Source organism: Zingiber officinale, chromosome 1B, assembly GCF_018446385.1.
Source record: "Zingiber officinale cultivar Zhangliang chromosome 1B, Zo_v1.1, whole genome shotgun sequence".
Taxonomy (NCBI): domain Eukaryota; kingdom Viridiplantae; phylum Streptophyta; class Magnoliopsida; order Zingiberales; family Zingiberaceae; genus Zingiber; species Zingiber officinale.
The window spans coordinates 109585344-109606246 of record NC_055986.1 but is presented as its reverse complement, the minus strand read 5'-3'; the positions used below and the strand labels follow the sequence as shown (position 1 = coordinate 109606246).

Below are 20903 nucleotides of genomic sequence, written 5' to 3'. Positions count from 1 at the left end.
AAATGCAATATAATACTGACATGCATATATAACACATAATAACAGAAACTATACACACTATATCTCAATGCAAACACAACAGTATCTACTTATTAATCAGAACTTATCTCAGCATGCAATCTAAAACAAGAATGAACTCAAATGACATGGAGTATAAAAAACAATCTCAAATGACAAGGAATATAAAATGCATCTCAAATGTTTCTTATCCACTAAAACACGAAAACTCAATAACATCCCAAGTCTCTCCCATAGTCCTGGCATCACACACCATCCGCACCTCCTCGTCGCCTTCCTTTGCTATAGCTTTTCCTTTCCTTTATCGGCAGTAAGAGAAAATGCAATCTATAAGCAAAATTGTTTAGTAAGCGCTATCTAACTCACAAAATCTCGATATGCATGTACATATATCTATAACATAAACTAACTGAATGCTTACTGAAAACTACTCATGCTCATCTAATAGTAAATAATCAAACAGGCTGAAGTGCTAAACATGTAAAGCTGCTCATGCTCATCTACTAGCAAATAACAGTAAGCTAATCTAAATAACATGCTAGCATAAAAGAAAACTAAAACTTGTTGATTTTAAAACAAAGTGAAACTTATTTCATTTGTTCTAAACTTATTCTTTTATTTCACTTGTTTGAAAACTTATACTTTAATACTTTAAATTAATAATCAACTTCTCTTGGGCCCAGGCGTAGTACCAAAGCGCTCTCCCTAATAGAAACTGGGGTAGCGAGCCACCAGTTCTACGAGGGTAAAGACCTCGGTCTTACCAGGGCCAAGACCTCGGAATTGGTCACCTGGATTTGTTTAACGACAACCTCGTAAGTCGGATACTAGCCTCTTCAAAGTAAAATATCTTATTTACTTCTTCTTTAAATGTCTTGACATTTTAATAAATACCTTGTGTGCCAAAATCCCTAAAGTCTTGACTTGGGATCTACTTAAGGCATTGGTCTTTTTCTTTCTTTTCTTTATCTTTCTTATACTTGTTAATACCTCTAATAAAAGGATGTCTCATACAAAACTGCACTAAAATACTTATTAACATTGCACTGAAATGCTTAACAGAATTGCATGAAAATATTTAATAAAATTGTACTGAAATGCTCAATAAAACTGCATACTTTACTAATCAAAATTCTGCATATTTAGCTAACAGAAATCCACATACTGTTCTAACAAGGAAACTTAAATCTGTATGCAACTTAACCAAAATTCTGCAAACAAACTTAACAAGATTCTTCATATAAACTTAACAAAATCTTTAACATGCTACAATGGAAATCAGAAGAAATTAAAGCAAATCACGCATGTTATTCTTAACCTCTTCCAAATCCTAATTCTGTACATAAAGCACCCATCTTTAACAAAATCTTCAACCAAGCAAAGCCTAAGGAAAAGTTACTGTTGCTATCAAAGGTTAACTCGTGATATACTAAAACATGCACTCAATGGATCTACACATGCTGAATTGTTTCCAACCGAACAAAGCATAAGAACATGTTACTGCTGCTATCACAAATTGATACATGATACACTAGAACAAAAACAAAGTAGACAGGAATCTGCACATTCTAAAACATTTCCAACAAAACAAGCATAAGGAAAGGATGCTTCTATTAAACTAGAACTCGCTGGGGTTTTTAAATCCTATATAACTTATTTCATTTTTTAAAGCCTATGTGAAACTTGCTAAAACTTTAAACAAAACCCATATGAAACTTATTTTCATTTCCAAATCTAGCAAATTTTGATTAAAATTCCATGGCAGCAACTTCAAAACTAACTGAACTTGATGTAAGCCGACTGTGCACATTGAGATGGCAACAAATAAAAATGATTCAAACATGAGACTCAAACTATAAGACTGAAGGGGCTGATCTACATGCCTAGTTCATAAAATTTAATTCTTTCCCTTAAGGTTCTCGGCAGTAAGCTTCAAACAACATCCTTACAACAAGCTTCGGAATTGAAGAAGAAACAAAAACCGAAAGCCTAAAAGAAACAATTTCCCCTGTTCAGTGGCACGGCAGGAAACCAAAAGAACATGAACAGAATACTCTATATACTTAACCCTTCCACATTCTTCCTTTGAATCTCACGGCAATAAGCCCTAAACCAAAATCTTCACAGCATACTCAAAAAAACACAAGGAAACACCTAATCAAATTCGGAACTACTCTTACCGTAGGTGAGTAGCAACTTACAGAGGTGTTCTTGAACTCACAACTGAAGAAGGGGACTTCTAGAGTTCGGATCTCTTGAAATCGTGGCCTCTTCTTCGTGCTCACGGGTCCTTCTTGACGAGGGAAGCTCGGATCCGAAAAGAGCTCGCGAAAATCCCCTTTGGCCGACCGCCGGAGATGAAGCTAGGGCTTCATTTTTCTTCGCTCGGGCAGAATAGGCGCACGCAGAAGAGGAAGAATGGAGAAGGAAAGGTTTAAGGGCACGGCAATTACCTATGTTCCCTTTTATAACTATGTATTCTATTAGCCAACTGCTACCTAAATACAATTCGTCCTTTATTTGATCAGTAACGTCCGATTGCATACTTGGTTAGCCGGATTTGCTTAAGAGTTGGCTCGGCCTGAGGTCTCGGGTTCGAATCTCGTTGGCCGAAACTAAATCTGCAGGGATAAACATAAGCCGAACATGCCCATTAAGTAATAAGGAAAACCTAAATCTGTGCTACTAATCACAAAGCTGTAGAATGAAATGTTATTTATAAGAATTGTAGAATGAAATGCTAACTATAAGGACTGTTCTTTTCGATGCATAGCACAAACCAAAACAAGTAGTAAAGCTGTTCATGTCCAGTTAATTGCAAAAGAAACCAAAATCTGCAATGCTAAGAATAAACTGAAATGCTTTAAAAGAAACATGATTGTTCATGTTGGTTACTGGCTACGAAACAAAAGAAAAATCTAACTGCATACTAAAAGGAGCAAACTATTCATGCTCGGATTTAACAAGGCAATTTATACCCATGCAACTAGTAAGAAAAATTTGCTACCGCAGAAAATACAAGGGGAAAATCAATTCTCAAAACTACTCTTAATCCTTTAGAAATCCCGATTCTATACAGCCTTCCGGAAGCAAATAAAAGAAACAAAAGCCCCTAGCAAACTCAAATTTCTATACAGCATGTTCCAAAGCAAAGAAGGAGAAAACGAAGCTTGAAACTACTCTTACTACAGGTGAGTAACACTTACCTTGCTTCTCGAACTCACAACCGAACAAGAAGGGCTTCTAGGGTTTCAGTTAGCTCGAGTTTCCGGCCTCTTCTTGTGCCTACGAGTTCACCTTGCCGAGAGGATTGTGAGGAGGTAAAGAACTCTCGGATTTAGCCCCTCACCGGCCGCCGGAGACGAACCCTAGTTTCCTTTGTTTTCCGCCCGAGCCCGCCGTCGCACGTAGAAGAGAAGAGGAGAAGAAATTAAGTCACGGCAAATTAATCCCTATGTTCTCCCTTTATAACTCCAACATTCTGTTAACTATCTACCACATAAATATATTTCGCTATCTATTTTGATCAGCACGGCCCTGCTGGGTTCTTGGTCATCACGCTTCGCTTAAGACTCGGGTTGGGTCGGAGGTCGCGGGTTCGAACCTCGACCGAACCTCTTTATTTTTGAAACTTCTTTCTTTTGGTAAAAATACCAAACGAACTCCAAAAATTGCATAAAAATACTCTAAAAATCCCTAAAAATCTCTAGAATATTTCTAAAGTATTTCTAAATATTTTTAACTACTATTAGAACTCGTAATGATGAAATTTAGGTTGTTACATCTTTTACTTCACTTTCTAACTTCATTTCTCCGCTACGTACTTTGCTTTTAAATTTGAAAAGAAAAGATAAGTTTTTCAAAACTAGGTGATTCACCCCCTCTCACGTGTGGCACGATCCAACAAGCGGTATCAGAGTAGGTTCTGCTCTGAATTGGTGTAACCACCAATCAAGCCAGGGGGAAATCGTTTTAGTTTTGGATTTCAGTCTTTCGCATTTTATTTGAATTGGTAAAAGTTTATCTCTTCAAATAATTCCTTCTCATTCAATTTTGCTTGAAGTTGGTGTAACACCAATCGAGTTCCACGATATCTCTTTCTTAAAACTCTGTTAATCCAAGACTATACCTTCTTCTAGTTTTCTATTTCAGTTCTAAATGACCCAAAATGAAGAATTCAGCACCGTTCATCCACCACTTTTCAATGAAGATGATTTTTCATATTGGAAGAAGTGGATGGAGGTGTACCTGAAAACTGACTTCGACCAATGGTTCAGCATTACCAAAGGATACAAGCACCTATCGACAATGCCAGAATTCTAATTGACCCAGAAAATTAGAATCCAGAAATAAAGAAGAAGGCCCAGATCGACTTCAAGGCCCTCAACCCAATTTAATGCGAATTAACAAAGGAGAAGCTAAATCGTGTCAGCCCACGAAAATGCAAAGGAGCTATAAGACAAGCTCATAGAACTACACGAAGGAACCAACAATGCAAAGGTAACAAAAAGAGACTTATTTTTAAATAAATTATTTAACATTAAAATGCAGGAAGGATAATCCGCCAGTCAATTGCACGCGAAGATAAAAGACATCCTTAACGGGCTCCACACAATCAAACATCAGATGGAGAACCGAGATCTAATCAGGTATGCTCTAAACGTATTTCCTCGAAATGTAATATAGGCATCCATCGTGGATGCCTACAAAATTTCTAGGAATTTATCTCAATTAAATTTAGATGAACTTTTATATGAATTAGAACCGCATGAACAGACTAACGCCAAACTCGAGAAAGGTATTGCTCTTATTGCAGGATCGTCAAAAGATAAATCTAGATCTAAACTAGAACCAGAAGATGAGTCTGACCAAAACTCAGATGATGAAGAACATCTAGTGAATCTGGTAAGAAAAATATTCACTAAGAGAAAGAAGGACTTCACTAAAAGGGATATGCAGAAGATTAAATCTACTCCCAACAACAAGACACATGTTACTTGCTTTGGATGTAATAAGAAGGGGCATTACAAGAACGACTGCTCAAATCTCAAGAAGAAGAAAGCCCTCAAGACGACTTGGGATGAATCATCCACAGAGGAATCAGATGGCGACAAACTGAATCACACCGACTACCTTGCATTGATGGCTTACGAACCAAAATCGGAAGGTGAATCGGAAGACAGGTTCGAACTCGAATCAAGCCACAAGTTCGCACTTGTTTCCGAAGGTTCCGATGAGGTACAATATACTCTTAGCAATGAATTTTTTAAAATCATTACATGTTTAGATAAAAAATTAACTATGTCTGAAAATAAAATAAATGAACTAAATATGAAAAATAAAATACTTAACGATCAACTAAAATTTATCTCAACGATCGAGCCGATTCAACCTGAAATCCTGACTCAAGTTGCAAAACTTGAGGAGGACAATTCCAGATTGAAAAATAAAATACTTGAACTAAAAGAACTATTAGAAAATTTTACAACTAGATCCAAGTACCTTGATATAATACTTAGATCACAAAGAGTTATGTACAATAAGTCCGGACTCGGATACAAGTCCAACTCAACCAACAAAACCTTTATAACTTTAGTCAATCAAAATAAAACTCAAACCAAGGCTTGGGTTCCGAAAGCGTGCTTAACCTCGCAAGTAGAAATCAATCAATACTACGTACCTAAAAATAAAATACACTATCTAAAATCAAATAAAACAAGTAACTCAACCTCAATATCAAAAGTTAAACCCACTAAACTAAATTCAATAAAATAAAACAAACCAATAACCAAACCTAAATTAAATAAAAACAAAAGTAATCAAAACCCAAGCTATAACCAAGACTACGATAATTATAAAATAAATCAACACAAATCTAAAACCTAAACCCAAAATCCAACAATTTAGGGGGAGACTCTAAACTAATTGGCACCTCCAAAATCAATAATTTACCCGAGTGGGTAATTAAGACTAGTCTAAATAGGTATAAAAGTTTAACTTGATAAATGGTACTGGTAAAGTTTTGGATGTCAGTAGGTTAGGGAAACTTTGCCTATGCGTGTCTAGGAAGATATAGCTTTTTGACTTAGTGCATTTGGTTTAGTGGAACTAACTGAAGCTACCCCTCCCCCCTTACGAATCCTAACTGTTTAGACCAGAGTTTTATATTAAGTTTAGTAGATAAGATTATTAGAAAAATTTTGAAGACATGGTTACTCTAATGATGTCCAAGTGACTCACCACAGCTTAGAAGTTTATCCAAAAAATATTTATTTATTGAACTCAAAGCTAAACTTTTGAATCTAACACAAAGTTAAACTAAACTCTGAAATCCAACTTAACTCATCTCATAAAATTATAAGATTTCTTGATTGAAAATATAGATCGGGTGAGATGATTAAGGATCTTAAATTAAAATTAAATTAAATTAATATCAAATTTAAATTAAAATAAAATTTAAATTAAATTAAATTAAAATTAAATTAAAATTAATAAAACTTAACTCATAATCATAACTTAAATTCCTAACTTAATCAATTTTCAACTAATTTCCTTCCTCTTGGCTTAAGTTAATCTTTAAACAACTCAATTAAAATTATAAATTAATGAAATTAACAATAACTCCCACCTTCTATAGGAAACCAAGTGGATATTAGACAGTAGTTATTCCAGACACATAAGTAGGGATCACACCAAGTTCACTCAACTAACTTACAAAAGCCTAGGAACGATTACCTTTGGAAACAACGGTAAACTAAAGGTAATTGGGATAGGTAATATCGAACTCAAAATTGACTTTATTGTTAAAAAGGTGTTGCTTGTTGATAGTTTTAAATACACTCTACTTAGCATTAGTTGGCTATGTGATTCTGGATATAAGATTAGATTTCTCTCATCTAAATGCTTAATTAAGCACATAGATAACCCTAACATAAATCTAAAAGGGTTTAGGAAAGACAATATCTATGCAATCAACCCAACCATTTCTTCACTTAAATGTCACTTGACACAGAAAGAAGAAACCTAGTTATGATATAGAAGAAAGTCACATACAAACTTTAGAAATCTAACAAAATTAAATGGCTCAGTTAGAGGCTTACCCAAACTATCTAACTTAGATTCAACAATTTGTATTGCTTGTCAACAAGGGAAGTAAACCAAATCAACTCACAAATCTATAAATCAAACTTCAACAAATTCAATACTAGAATTATTTTGCCTAGACCTATTTGACTCCCATGGAATCAAATCAATAAGTGGAAATCTTTATTATCTAGTAATAATAGATGATTACTCAAAATTCACCTAGGTAAAATTATTAAAAAATAAAGATGAGACATTTGAAACTTTCAGTAACTTAAAATGACTAAAAAATCAAACGAATTAGAAGTGACAACGAAGGTCAATTTAGGAATCACAATTTCAATATATTTTGTCTAGAAAATGGCTACCATCATGAATATTCGTGCTGTAAAATTCTCCAACAAAATAGAATAGTTGAAAAGAAAAATAGAACCCTACTTGAAGCTCCAGGACAATAATAAATGAATATCAACTTCCTAAATACTTTTGAGCAGAAGCTGTTAGTACAACATGCTATGTACAAAATAGAACTATAATAAATAAAAATTATGATAATACTTTATTTGAACTTTACTATAATAAAATACCAAATATCAATTACTTTAAAGTGTTTGGATGCCCACTTTACATACTAAATACAAGGGAATATTAAAGAAAATTTACCTCAAAAGTAGAAAATAGAATTTTTGTAGGGTACTCATTAAACGGTAGAGGTTACAGAGTATATAATAAAAATACACTAAGAATTAAAAAAATCATGAAACTAGAAAAATACAGATAAACAAAATAGACTAAAAATACAAATGTACAAAGCAAAAAGAAAATGTAAAAAGAAAAGAAAACTCGACTCAACTCAGGTTGTGCAGACAGACACAACACCCCCCCCCCCCCACCCAGACTTAGATTTTTCATCGTCCCGATGAAATCAATACGGTGGTGGGGGTGGAGGGTAAGGTGGTCCCCGATGTGTGTCAGGGGGAAATCTAGGCATACCAGGAAGATGGCCAAGGTGTCGATGATATTGATATAGGGCATCTACTTGTTGTCTAGTGATATCCATATCATCCATAAAATTTCGCATTCTTTCCTGGTCAACATCGTAGTCTTGAACAAACCCTGTCACCTGAAAATGATCTTGTACCTCTCTAAACTGGTCATCAGATAACTTAAAGCGACCCTCCAACAATCGTTGTTGGGTATTTTGCTTCTCGTGAAGGGATTCTAAAGAGGTACGGAAGTCAGAAAAATCAAAACTAGAGGATCTCGTGCCATATGCAAATGAATGCCTAGGAGGTTCCGGATGTCTGGAAGGCCGCGGGAATCCTGATGATGAGGGCTCTTGGTGGTACTCGGTTTCTTCTAGAATGGAGGGTACAGTCTTGGGGTGTAAATCAGCAATCACCCAATTCGCGAGGTCGCGAACTGAAGTACGTTAGAGGCAAGGAAGAGGTAATGGAAAACCATTGGTCCTAGGGAACGCAAACTCATTCTCATCCTGACAAATCATCTTCATAGCAAGACAAGAATCGATATCGATCTTGTCATTACCATGAATCACCTCTAATCCATCAAGTTCACAACCCAATTTGAATGCTATTTGGGTGATCAATCTACCAAACACTATCATCCCTGAAGATGCCTTAGCTGCCCTCACCAAAGTTTGCAAAAAATGAAATCTGGAGTCAAAATCAACTTTATTCAACATTGCCCAAAGAGAATAAAGTTCTATCTTTCTAACCACCCCATCACTTTCTCCTTGACCAAAGATTATTTTGCTCATCACTCGGTGAAGGTATCTAAAGGTCGGATTTTGTATGAGGGATGTTTTGGCTCTAGAGGGCTCATAAGGGTCTTTTGATCCGGTTATCGACGTCTAAAAGTCATTCCATATAATTTCATCATCAAATCCACAGGCACCACCAATGGGTAAACCAAAATAATTATTGAAATCACTAAAAGTCCACCGAACTTCTTTATTCATCATTCTAAAAGTTATGACCCCTACATAGTCATCCTCAGAAGAAAATTTAACATCAATCGAGCTCAAGAATTCAAGGACTAGGCAGGGTAGGTCGGTGCATGAGCATACATAATATCATTCCAATCTAAAGAGCTTATCATCCAATCTACATCATCCCTAATTCCTAGCATGTCCATAGTGATGGGATCTATATATTTAGTGCATGTAATTTTCCTAGCGACAAGGATATCAAATCTAGCCTTTTGTTCATGATTTCTAAAAATAATATTGAACTCATTTTCATTACCTTCGTCGCGTGCCACCCTTTTTCCTTTGCCTTTTGAGGTAGAAGCCTTCCCTTTGCCTTTGTCTCCTCCTGATGCATCTCCTTCGCCAAATCCACCACTTTCTTGATGAAGTCTTTTCAAGATCTGTAATATGGGGTAAGGTTTTGAGGAGTTTCTTGTGGAGATGGGTCTTGAGGATGGGAGAGGAGGAGAAGGAAGGAAAATAAGGGAAGTTTCTTCTCTCTTTTTGGATTTGTGGCTTGAAGAAGTATTAGATCTAGAGGTAGATCTAAATAAAAATGAGCTTTAGAGGTGGGAAATTAGGGTTTGATGAGGTGTAGTAGGGAGGAGAAGGCTTTTGGGAGAGAAGGAGATGGAAATAGGGTTTTTTGGAGAAGTGGGCGGCGCACACGGGCAAAGACACGGCCGGGTTAGGTATTGCTCTGCACGGCCGTGCCGATTGGCACGAGCTCCTCTTCTCTCCTCTCGGCCAAGGTCGCACGGCCGTGCCAATTGGCACGGCCGAATCCTTCCTCTTCTCTGAATAGGTCTCACGGTCATGCCAATTGGCACGGCCTGAGCTATCTCCTTCTCTGGCAATCTCGCACGGCCGTGCCGAGTGGCACGGCCTGTGTCCTTCCTTCCTCTGCATAGGTCACACGGTCGTGCAAGGTTACACAGCCTGTGGCCTCCATCTTGCTATTGGCTTCGCACGCCCGAGTGGGATCACACGGCCGACTCTTTTAGGCTCACGGTGACTCGCCCTTCGCTCTTTCGGTTCCTCCGACACCTCCACGCCCATGAAATGCTCACGGCCAACTCATGGAGGCTCTGCACATCCTGAAAACAAATACCCAAAAGTGAAGAAATAATAAAAATGCTCAAAACAATAATCTAGAATGAAAAACCCTTGGGTTGCCTCCCAAGAAGCGCTTGTTTTATGTCTTTAGCTCGACCCCATTTCAGTCAATGTGGGTTAAACCTATGGAAGTGTGGCTCTCCTCCAAGGGTTAATGCTCTAGTCTGCGCCTTTAGTTTCGCTCGTGCAGGACAAATATATTTCTTGTTGCTCGTTGGAGGGGAACTCTCATGGAAACTACACTCCTCAACTTTGTGTATGTTGATCTTGCTAGAATTATCTTGAGAAGAGGGGTTGCAGATGGAGGAATCATATAAATCAAACTCGATCTTCTCTTTGCCGATCTCCAAGGATAACTTGTGGCATTTTACATCGATGATGGATCTAGCTGTGGCAAGGAATGGTCTTCCAAGGATGATCGGTATCTTGGGGTCTTCCTCCATATCCAAAATAATGAAATCTGTGGGAACTATATATCCAACCACTTCTACTGGCACGTCTTCCACTATTCCCATTGGGTATCTACATGAATGGTCAGCTAGTTGCTGTGTCATATGTTGGTCCCCGTGGGTGTTTTGATGTGATCAACCAAGTTGGTTAGTTCCTGCTGTGTTTGATCCTTGTGTCTAAGTGTGCAGGAGCTTAGGAGCGTAGGAAGTCGAGCGGAAGACGCAGCTAGCGAGAAGGACGGCACGGGAAGGGAGCCGACGGGCTCGGTGCGTCCGAAGGATGAGAGATCTGCGGAAGAGTACACCAGTGGGTGAGAAGAGCGTGCGCGGCATTCGAGGGGCGTTAAGCAGGGGAGGAAGACTGCTCGAGGAGAAGGCCGGGAATTGGGTTCGGGTGAGCCCTATTCCGGTTGGCCTAAATCACCTAAAAGAAAGGAGCGTCGAAAGCTGAAGAAAGCAAGCTGGAATTTGAGCTGCCAGCTTGGAGGCGCCTTCAGCCTTGTTGAAGGCGCCTTCAACAGGTCAAACTGACCATTTCAAGCTGCGGATAAAGTTTTATCCGCTCACCCCTTAGAGGCGCCTTGGACCCCTATTGGAGGTGCCTTGGACCCTCGAGATCAGATTTCCAGAGGCTATTTAAAGGCCCCTGGAGCTAGGAATTCAGTACAACTCAAGCAATCAATTGTGTAGCCATTCCTAGCAATAGTTCTAAGCTTCCAAAGTGTAAAAGGCTTCTCCGCCTTCAGTAAAGGAGATTCTTTTTAGTGCGCTTCCCATTGCCCTGGATTAACAACCTCCTTGGTTATAACCAGGTTAAATTCCTGTTTCTTTTCTGTTTACTGCTTTAATTACTTTACTGCTTTATTTACTATTGCACTAATTTAGTTGAAAGCACGACGAGGGTATAGTTTATTTTTGTTTTCAGCAATTCACCCCCCTCTTGCCGGCCTCCGCTGCACCTACAATTGGTGTTAGAGCCAGCCCGCCTTAGAAGGACTAACCGTCGACTGAAGCACAACGATCAAGACGATGGCCGGAGTAAATATCCATCCTCCAAAGTTCGACGGAGATTTCGCCACATGGAAGCGAAAAATAGAGGTATTTTTTAAAACAGATTTTGATATTCTTATTACAATGAAATATGGTTTTGCAGCACCGAAAGATAAAGAAGAAAATACATGGAGCAAGAAGGTGCAAGCCGATTTCGTCGCCAACGGAAAGGATGAGTTCCATCTACTCAGTGTACTGCCACCTCAGGAGGTAAATCGGATCGGAAGCTACGACTCCGCGAAAGATCTCTGGGAGAAATTCCTGGAGCTTCACGAAGGTACCTCTGAAGCGAAGCTAACGAGGCGCGACATCCTCCGGAACCAGTTGACGAACCTCTGGATAAACCAAGGCGAGAAGGTAGCGCAGCTCCAAGCAAAGATCAAAGAGCTGATCATGCAACTAACCAATCTTGGAGAAGAGGTAATGAACCAAGACTCTATCCGGTACGCGCTCAACGCCTTCCCTAGAACTCCAGAGTGGGCCTCCTTAGTAGATGCGTACTACATCTCTAAGGACCTCGAGGTAAGTACTTTAGAACAATTGTTTTCCACTTTTAAACTTCACGAATATCGAGTTTCAGAGCCCAATGGAGTAGAGAAGACTAGTCAGAACATTGCCTTAAAGGCAAAAATGAACAGTTCTGACTCCGAAGCCTCAGTCGACGAATCAGAAGCGGCACTACTGGTAAGACGCTTCAATAAATTTTTTAAATCTAACAAATTTAGATCGTGGAGGCATGAGAGAAAAAGAAGAACGACTCGTTGCTACAACTGCAACGAAGAAGAGCACATCAAGGATGACTGCCCGAAATTGAAGAGCAAGCAAAAGGAGAAGGCAAAGACCAAGTACAAGAAACAAGAATCCTCCAAACACAAGAACCTGAAAGCCACTTTGTCAGACTCATCCTCCGAATCAGACGTCGAAGAATTCTCGGGGATAGCTCTAATAGCTAACCATCAGCTGGAAGAAGATTCAAGCTCAGAGATGAGTATCGATGAAGGGGGAGGAACATCAGAAGAGGAAATCTGCAGTGAAGGGGGAGCCTCACCGAGTCAGGTAAGTCAGGTACGCAATCTAACCCTGACTCATTCTTTTTGCTTTATTAAATCTCTTTCAAAAGACTTATTTGAATTAGAAAAAGAAAATAAAGAATTGAAAATAAAATTAGCAAAAGCATGTCCACTTGAGATGTACGATAGTATAAAATTAGAAAATGATAAATTAAAATTAGAAATTGAAAAATTGAAATCTGATGCATGTTTAAATACAAATAAATTTCCAAACTCAAAATTAAAAATTTATGGAAAATTGAATTGGTACATCAGAAACCATCAGGGTCAACTTAAAAGAGTACCCAAGAACTATGTACCCCCGAAATTTTTGAATAACCTTGTAGGAAGGAACCTCTATTGGGTTTCGAAATCTGTGCTAAATTAATTCATTTAAAGCTTACAGTAAGAAATTAAACTTTTAATTTCTTTATGGAAGCTTTGTCTAAGGAAGTGGTTGTTGCTCCAATAACCAAGAAGGACTAGTGCCTCGCCATGACCTGGAAGCCGAAATATCGAAATGAAAATGTTTAATTAACTTTCTGATAAAAGCATTAAAATTTAAATTAAATAATGCTCTGAAAAGTTTTTAAACATTTCCTTAGAAATTCATTTTTTTAAAAATATCTCTTGAAAGCCTTGCTTAGAATTTCTTTTCTATCAATTTTTTACTTAGAAATTATTTTGAAAAATCCAAACAAATTATTGTGGTTAGAATTTTTTTTTTCACTTAGAAATTTTACTTAGCAATCTTGCTTAGAATTTTTTTCCCAAAAAACTTCATTTTACTTAGAAAATTTTTTTCTTCCTTAGAAATTTTTTCTAACTTAAAAATTTATGCTAAAATATTTTTTGAGTTATCACCCCGTTTTTGCTGTGATCAAAGGGAGAGAGAAAGGTTACAAGTTAAGGGGGAGTTAGAAAGTTTAAAATTTTAATATTTTTCTAAAATGTGTTGTAATTTTATTTATTGCAAACTAATGCTTAATATGTGAGTTTAGTAATTTTCTTTTAAAATTACTTTTCTGTCTATTCTTACCCTAACTTGAACTTGGGTTGATGGACATCAAAAACAGAGAGATTGTTGGTCCCCGTGGGTGTTTTGATGTGATCAACCAAGTTGGTTAGGTCCTGCTGTATTTGATCCCTGTGTCTGAGTGTGCAGGAGCTTAGGAGCACAGGAAGTCGAGCGGAAGACGCAGCTAGAGAGAAAGACGGCACGGGAAGGGAGCCGACGGGCTCGGTGCGTCTGAAGGACGAGAGAGCTGCGGAAGAGCATATCGGTGGGCGAGAAGAACATGCGCGGCGTTCGAGGGATGTTAAGCTGGGGAGGAAGACTGCTCGAGGAGAAGGCTGGGAATTGGGTTCGGGTGAGCCCTATTCCGGTTGGCCGAAATCACCCAAAAGAACGGAGCGTCGAAAGCTGAAGAAAGCAAGATGGAATTTGAGCTGCCAGCTTGGAGGCACCTTCAGCCTTGTTGAAGGCGCCTTCAACCTTGTTGAAGGCGCCTTCAACAAGTCAAACTAACCGTTTCGAGCTGCGGATAAAGTTTTATCCGCTCACCCCTTGGAGGCGCCTTGGACCCCTATTGGAGGCGCCTTGGACCCTCGAGATCAGATTTCTAGAGGCTATTTAAAGGCCCCTGGAGCTAGGAATTCAGTACAACTCAAGTAATCAATTGTGTAGCCATTTCTAACAATAGTTCTAAGCTTCCAAAGTGTAAAAGGTTTCTCCGCCTTAAGTAAAGTAGATTCTTTTTAGTGTGCTTCCCATTGCCCTGGATTAACAACCTCTTTGGTTGTAACCAGGTTAAATTCCTATTTCTTTTCTATTTACTGCTTTAATTACTTTACTGCTTTATTTACTATTGCACTAATTGAGTTGAAAGCACGAGGGTATAGTTTATTTTTGTTTTCAGCAATTCACCCCCTTCTTGCTGTCCTCCGCTGCACCTACACCATAGTGGTCATTTTAATGTTCTGGAGGCCCAGTTTCTTACATAAAAAGTATGGAAGTAGGGTAACACTGGCCCCCAAGTCGCAGAAAGCTCTCGGTATCAGTTCAGATCCAATTTTGCACAGTATGGAGAAACTTCCTGGATCCTGAAGCTTTGGTGGAGAATTTACCATAAGGAGAACACTGAAATTCTCTGTTAATACTATGGTCTCGAAGCCGCCCTTCTGCCTCCTGTTAGATCAAATACCCTTTAAGAACTTCACAAACTTCGGCATTTGGTGCAGTGCATCTATCAGTGGTACTTCTATGCAAATTTTCTTAATCTTCTTCAGGAAACGGTTGAACTCTTCATCTTTCTGGGAGGTTATCAGTTTCTGAGGGAAAGGAATCGTCTGATTTTGTGGGGGAACTTGAAGAGTTTCTTCAACCTTTTTAGTAGCCTCCTCTCCATCCCTGTTTTGAGTCTGATTGAGCATTAGGAAAGAGGGTTCCTTCTCTTAGTCAGGTTCCTTCTGGGTAATGATTTAGGGGTTTCCCACAACACATCCGCTCCTCAGCTCAATGCGGTTGCAATGTTCCATTGGATTTATATCTGGCTTCCCTGGAAATGTTCCCTGTGTTCTTGAAATAGATTGGGCTATCTAGCTGTCTTGCATCTTTTGGTGCTTTTCAGAATTTTCCATTCTTTGAGTTAACAGCTTGATCTCATTCTTCATCTCCTTTTGCTCTTAGAGAGCTTCTTCAAGCATCTTTTCAATTCTGGATAATTGTGAAGGTTGCTATTGAAAAGTTCGTTGTCTAGATGAGTAGTTCTGCTGCCCAGGTAAATAGCTATGTTGTCCAGGTTGATAACTTTGTTTTACTGGCCCTTGATCCTGATTATTTCAGTATGAGAAGTTTGGGTGATTCCTCCAACCTGGATTGTATGTATTGGAGTACGGATTGTTTTACCTTTGGTTGTAGCTGACTATCGCATCACACTGCTCAAGTTGGTTTATCTGTGCTTGTATTGGCCCTAGGGGGCAAGTATCCTGAGCATGATCCGTACTTTCACAAGTCTCACAAACACAAACTAGCACATTGGTCGTGTTGTTGTTGTTCCCCATGGCCTCAAACTTCTTAGTCAGAGCGTTTAGCTTTGCAGACATAAGAGTGACTGTATCTATATCGAATTTCCCTGACGCTTTTATTGGGTTCCCTGAGAAAGAACCACCAGATCTTTCTGATACCCATTGATGGTGATTCTGTGCCACATTCTTTATAATCTCTTTAGCTTCATCAAGGCTCCTATTCATTAGTGCTCTTCCTGCTGCAGAATCGAGGGATATCTTCGTGTGATAGTTGATTCTATTGTAGAAGGTGTGTAGAACCAACCATTTCTCAAGGCCATGATGGGGGCACTATCTTAGCATACTCTTGAATCTGTCCCAGGCTTCAAATAATGATTCTGAGTCCACCTGTTTGAAGGTTGCAATCAAGTTCCTCATATGGGAAATTTTGCTCGGTGGATAGAATTTGTCCAGGAATTTCTACTCACACTGCTCCCAAGATGTAATGTTGTTTGCTGGAAGGGAATTCAGCCACCGTTTGGCTCTATCTTTCAGGGAGAATCTGAAGAGAAATAACCTTACTGATTCTAGAGGGACTCCATTCACTTTCATGGTGTCGCAAATCTCATAGAAAAGCTCTAGGTGGTGGTTTGGATCATCGTGCGGTCCTCCTCCAAATTGATTCTGCTAAACCATGTGAATTATTGCAGGCTTGATCTCAAAGTGGTTAGTTTCGATCAGCGGTCGAGTGATGCTAGACCAAACCTCTCGTGCATAAGGTGTTGCATAATCCTTCAGCAATTTATCAGCCATCTCTGAAGATTCTTGTGCTGTTTGGAATGCCTTCTGTAGGTGTCTTCTCCTCAGGAAAGTCCTATCAATCTCTGGATCAAACGGTAGGAGTTGTCCTGAAAGATTAGCTCTTCGCATGCAAATATAAACTATAGTAAAGTAGAAGAACTGAAATAATAGTATTTTTGACGTTTTTAATAAAAATGCAAAAAGTAAAGAAAAACAGAAATAAAATTGTTTAGCTCTAAATGCAAACTAAAGGAAAATTAAATAAGGAAAAGAAAGCAAAGTCTAGTCTAATCTAGTATGACTATCACCAATGTTATAGACGCAGCCCCCGGTAACAGCGCCAAAAACTTGTTACGATTCCGCAAGTGATGGATTCGTCGTTAGTAATATAAAAGATTGTCGAACCCACAAGGACTGGTTATAAGCACTAGTGATGGGACACTTAGGATTAGCTACACTATCGATGGTTGTAAGAAATCTAAGAAAAGAGATTAGAAAGCGAGGGATGAGAACTACACAAGAAGAAATCAACCTAGTTAATGAAGAGTTCTAGGAGTTCAGTTTCATTGTGGTGTTATTGATGTGTCTCATACTATCCTATACTCATTGTCCATCGGCATGCATTCGCCAGAAGCTAAAGCAACTATCTTTGAGCACCAGACAAAGACAATCCCTACGAAATCCTGTTACGGTTAACCCCTGTCACTAGGGCGCCTCGGTAGATCGCAAGGACACGACTCTTATTGATGTTATCAAGGATAGAATTAAGAAGCTAGGTTTGGTCTCTTGCTTCCTTGCGAAGGAGTCACCTCTCCTTTCGAGGAAGTACCCTAGATGTCCGTGAACGGGTTACCCCTGTCACTAGGGCCCCTCGGGTGTACGATCTAAGGTATTCCCTCTACGAGGTTGGCAATTCCTGCACAATCAATCAACATGACAAAGAGATTGACCAATCAAAACAAAGCAAGCGAAATCATCCAATGAATATAAACATAATATGAGTTTTACATCAAAACCAATCCATAATTACTCCTTCGTCCTAGAACAAAGACTCTACTCCATAGACGCTAGAGAAGAACCCGAAGACATGGTGAATCTAAACATACAATCCTCTAAATCGAAGAGAGAAAGAAGAAGTATTCCTATCCAATGATGATGAGTGATTTTCGGATCCAATCCTTTGCTTCTGGAGTTGAAGTGGTGGTGGAAGGTCACTAGATCGATGTCCTGGACGGTGTGGAACGGCACCAAAATGAATCTCCTCTTGACGGCTCACCTCCCGGCTCCCCCCCCCCCGGAAATAGGGTTAAAAACCCCTTTTATAGGCTAGGGCGCTGTGCGGCGGCACGATCGTGCAAGGATGGCACGGTCGTGCCATCTCTTGGCTCTGGATGCGCTGCACGGCCGTGCCAATTGGCAAGACCATGTGATGCTGGGGCTTGGTTCTTGGGGACACGATCGTGCAGGGTTGCACGGCCGTGTGCTACTTGGCCTTGGTCATGGGGTGCACGACCGTGCAGAGTTGCACGACCATGCTCAGCTCCGCCCCTGGTTTGGCCGCACGACCGTACAAGGTTTGCACGGCCGTGTACTTCTCCTCTGCTGTTTGGCCACACGACCGTGCAAGGTTTGCACGGTCGTGTTCTCTAGCTTGCTTCGGTGCGTCGACAAACGTTGTTTTCGCTCTGAAAGTTGTTCCTATCAACACAAAACCAAACAAAGAACAGATATCTGTGCAAAAGAGTATATATGATGAATACATGATAAAAGAGGCGATCATACAAAGAATATGTACGAATAAAGTAAGTGAATGTGCGTAAAAATATGCATAAACTATCATAATATTTACGCACATCACCTTCAAGGTCTTTGAAGGCGCCTTCCACAGCTTTTATAAGGGCTTCTCGACCTAAGATTCTACAACAACTTCCATACAAGCTTCTACGCATCCAATTAAGGTTCTGACTACTCCGGCTTCATGCTGTGACTCTGCTATAACGCTGTTATGCCCGACTACTACTGAGGAGTTGACCGACACCGAGCCTAAGTTGATAATTTTCATAGGTGTTGGGTAACAAACTTGTAATTTGTGTATTTAATTATTTGCAAAAGGACAAGTGCAATATGTTGCACTTGTTCCATCTTTTCTGTGTACTCAATTCCATTTTCTGGAGGTACCGAAAAAGGTATTTTAGTGAATTACTTATCGATAGGTCCGCGGGACCTAGGTCTTGGAGTAGGAGTCGTTGAAGGCTCCAAACCAAGTAAACCGACCGAGTTTGCATATTTGTTTTCTTGTTCTTTTACTTCGCTTTCTAACTTCCTTTCACCGCTGCGTACTTTGCTTTTAAATTTGAAAAGAAAATATAAGTTTTTCAAAATCACGTGATTGATTCACCCCCCCCCTCCCCTCTCACGTGTGACTCGATCCAATAAAAGATAGGTGGATGAGCTGCTGAGCGTACCATGGTCTTATCGCACCTCTCCTCGAGGGGCCATTGGCATTGCTCCATCCCACTTGGTGTAAAGAAGAGAAGCAGTGGTGCTAGTCAAGATTAGTATAGAGTATGATCGACTACAGCTGTACGACGAGGATAATCCTGAGCGATGACTTATGGAGCTAGATCTGATAGACGGAGTCAGAGATAAAATTGTCATCTAGTTGATGGCGTATCGGCAGAGGATAAAGCAAAACTATAATAGACGAGTTATTCCCATGCCATTTAAGGTTGGTGACTTAGTCTGGAAAAGAGTGAAGCCGATCGACGACGTGACCAAGCTGAAGGCGCCATGGGGAGGACTATACAGAAGTTCAACTCGGGGTTGTATTATCTGCAGGATAAAATTGGAAGGAATCTCAACCGACCATGTTGAGTGAACCATTTGTAGCCCTATCGGGCAGGATAGTAAGCGTGCAGTAGAATTGATGTAAATTGTAAAACTGTTTATTCTATGAATGTGGGAAAGTTTAAATAAGGATTGGTTATGTATCAAAGACTCTCAACCTGATCGGGCGAGTTATAAGCGAGTGAAGCTCTCACGCTAAGTGTTAAAGACTCTCGACCTAATTTGGTGATTTATAAGCGAGCATGCTCTCACGTCTCAAGATTATAAGGCATGGGGTTCAGATCGGGCGTGTCAAAGACTCACGAACCGCTCGGTCGTGCTATAAGTGAGCGAAGCCCTTGTGCTAAGTGTCAAAGACTCTCATCCCACTCGAGAAAATTATAAGCGAGTATGCTCTTGCGCCTCAAGATAATAAGCTACGGGGTTCAGACTGGACGTGTCAAAGACTCATGAGCCGCTCGATTGTGTTATAAGCTAGCGAAGCCCTCATGCCAAGTGTCAAAGACTCTCGACTCGCTCGGGTAAGTTATAAGCGAGCATGCTCTCGCACCTCAAGATTAGAATCCACGGGGTTCAGACTGGGTATGTCAAAGACTCACGAGCCACTCGGTTATGTTATAAGCGAGCGAAGCCCTCGCACCAAGTGTCAAAGACTTTCAACCCGATTGCGTGAGTTATAAGCAAGCATGCTCTTGTGCCTCAAGATTATAAGCCAAGGGGTTCAGACCAGGCATGTCAAAGACTCACAAGCTGCTTGGCCATGTTATAAGCGAGAGAAGTGTAGGATCGAAAAGAATTTAGATATCTCCACAATTGCATGATATTATCCACTTTGGGCCTAAGCCCTCATGGTTTTGCTCTTGGGCTCTTCCCAAAAGGCCTCATACTAATGGAGATATCTTTTCTCTTATAAACTCATGATCTTTCCCATGTGTTTCCAATATGGGACTATGTTTGCAACCTTGCAACCTCAACAATCCCCCCCCTCAAACAAAGGACCATAGGTTTCCCATGTCAGATCTTCAACCCACCAGGTCTTCCTGCCCCTCGGTCTACCCGACCTACTAGGACTTCCTTGCCTAGTCGCAACTAGGACTTCCTGCCTGGTGTCTGGTCCTCTTGATCCGAACATAGGAGCCCCCACTTTCTTTATTTGAGGTCAATATTGTACCCACATGGCTCAATCAGACCATAGCTCTTGTGCACAGTCGGTGGTTAAACCTTCTGGCAGTCCGGGCTCTGATACCAATTGTAGGATCGAAAAGAATTTAGATATCTCCACAATTGCATGATATTGTCCACTTTGGGCCTAAGCCCTCATGGTTTTGCTCTTGGGCTCTTCCCAAAAGGCCTCATACTAATGGAGATATCTTTTCTCTTATAAACTCATGATCTTTCCCATGTGTTTCCAATATGGGACTATGTTTGCAACCTTGCAACCTCAACAAGAAGCTCTCGCACAAATTGTCAAAGATTGTCAATCCGATCAGGCGA

The 20903-nt window shown here is 39.9% G+C and overlaps 1 pseudogene; it reads left to right on the top strand.

Moving 5' to 3' along the window:
- Nucleotides 1-16095: 16095 nt before the first annotated feature.
- On the top strand, nt 16096-16167 carry LOC121994668 (annotated as a pseudogene).
- The last annotated feature ends 4736 nt before the right edge of the window (nt 16168-20903 follow it).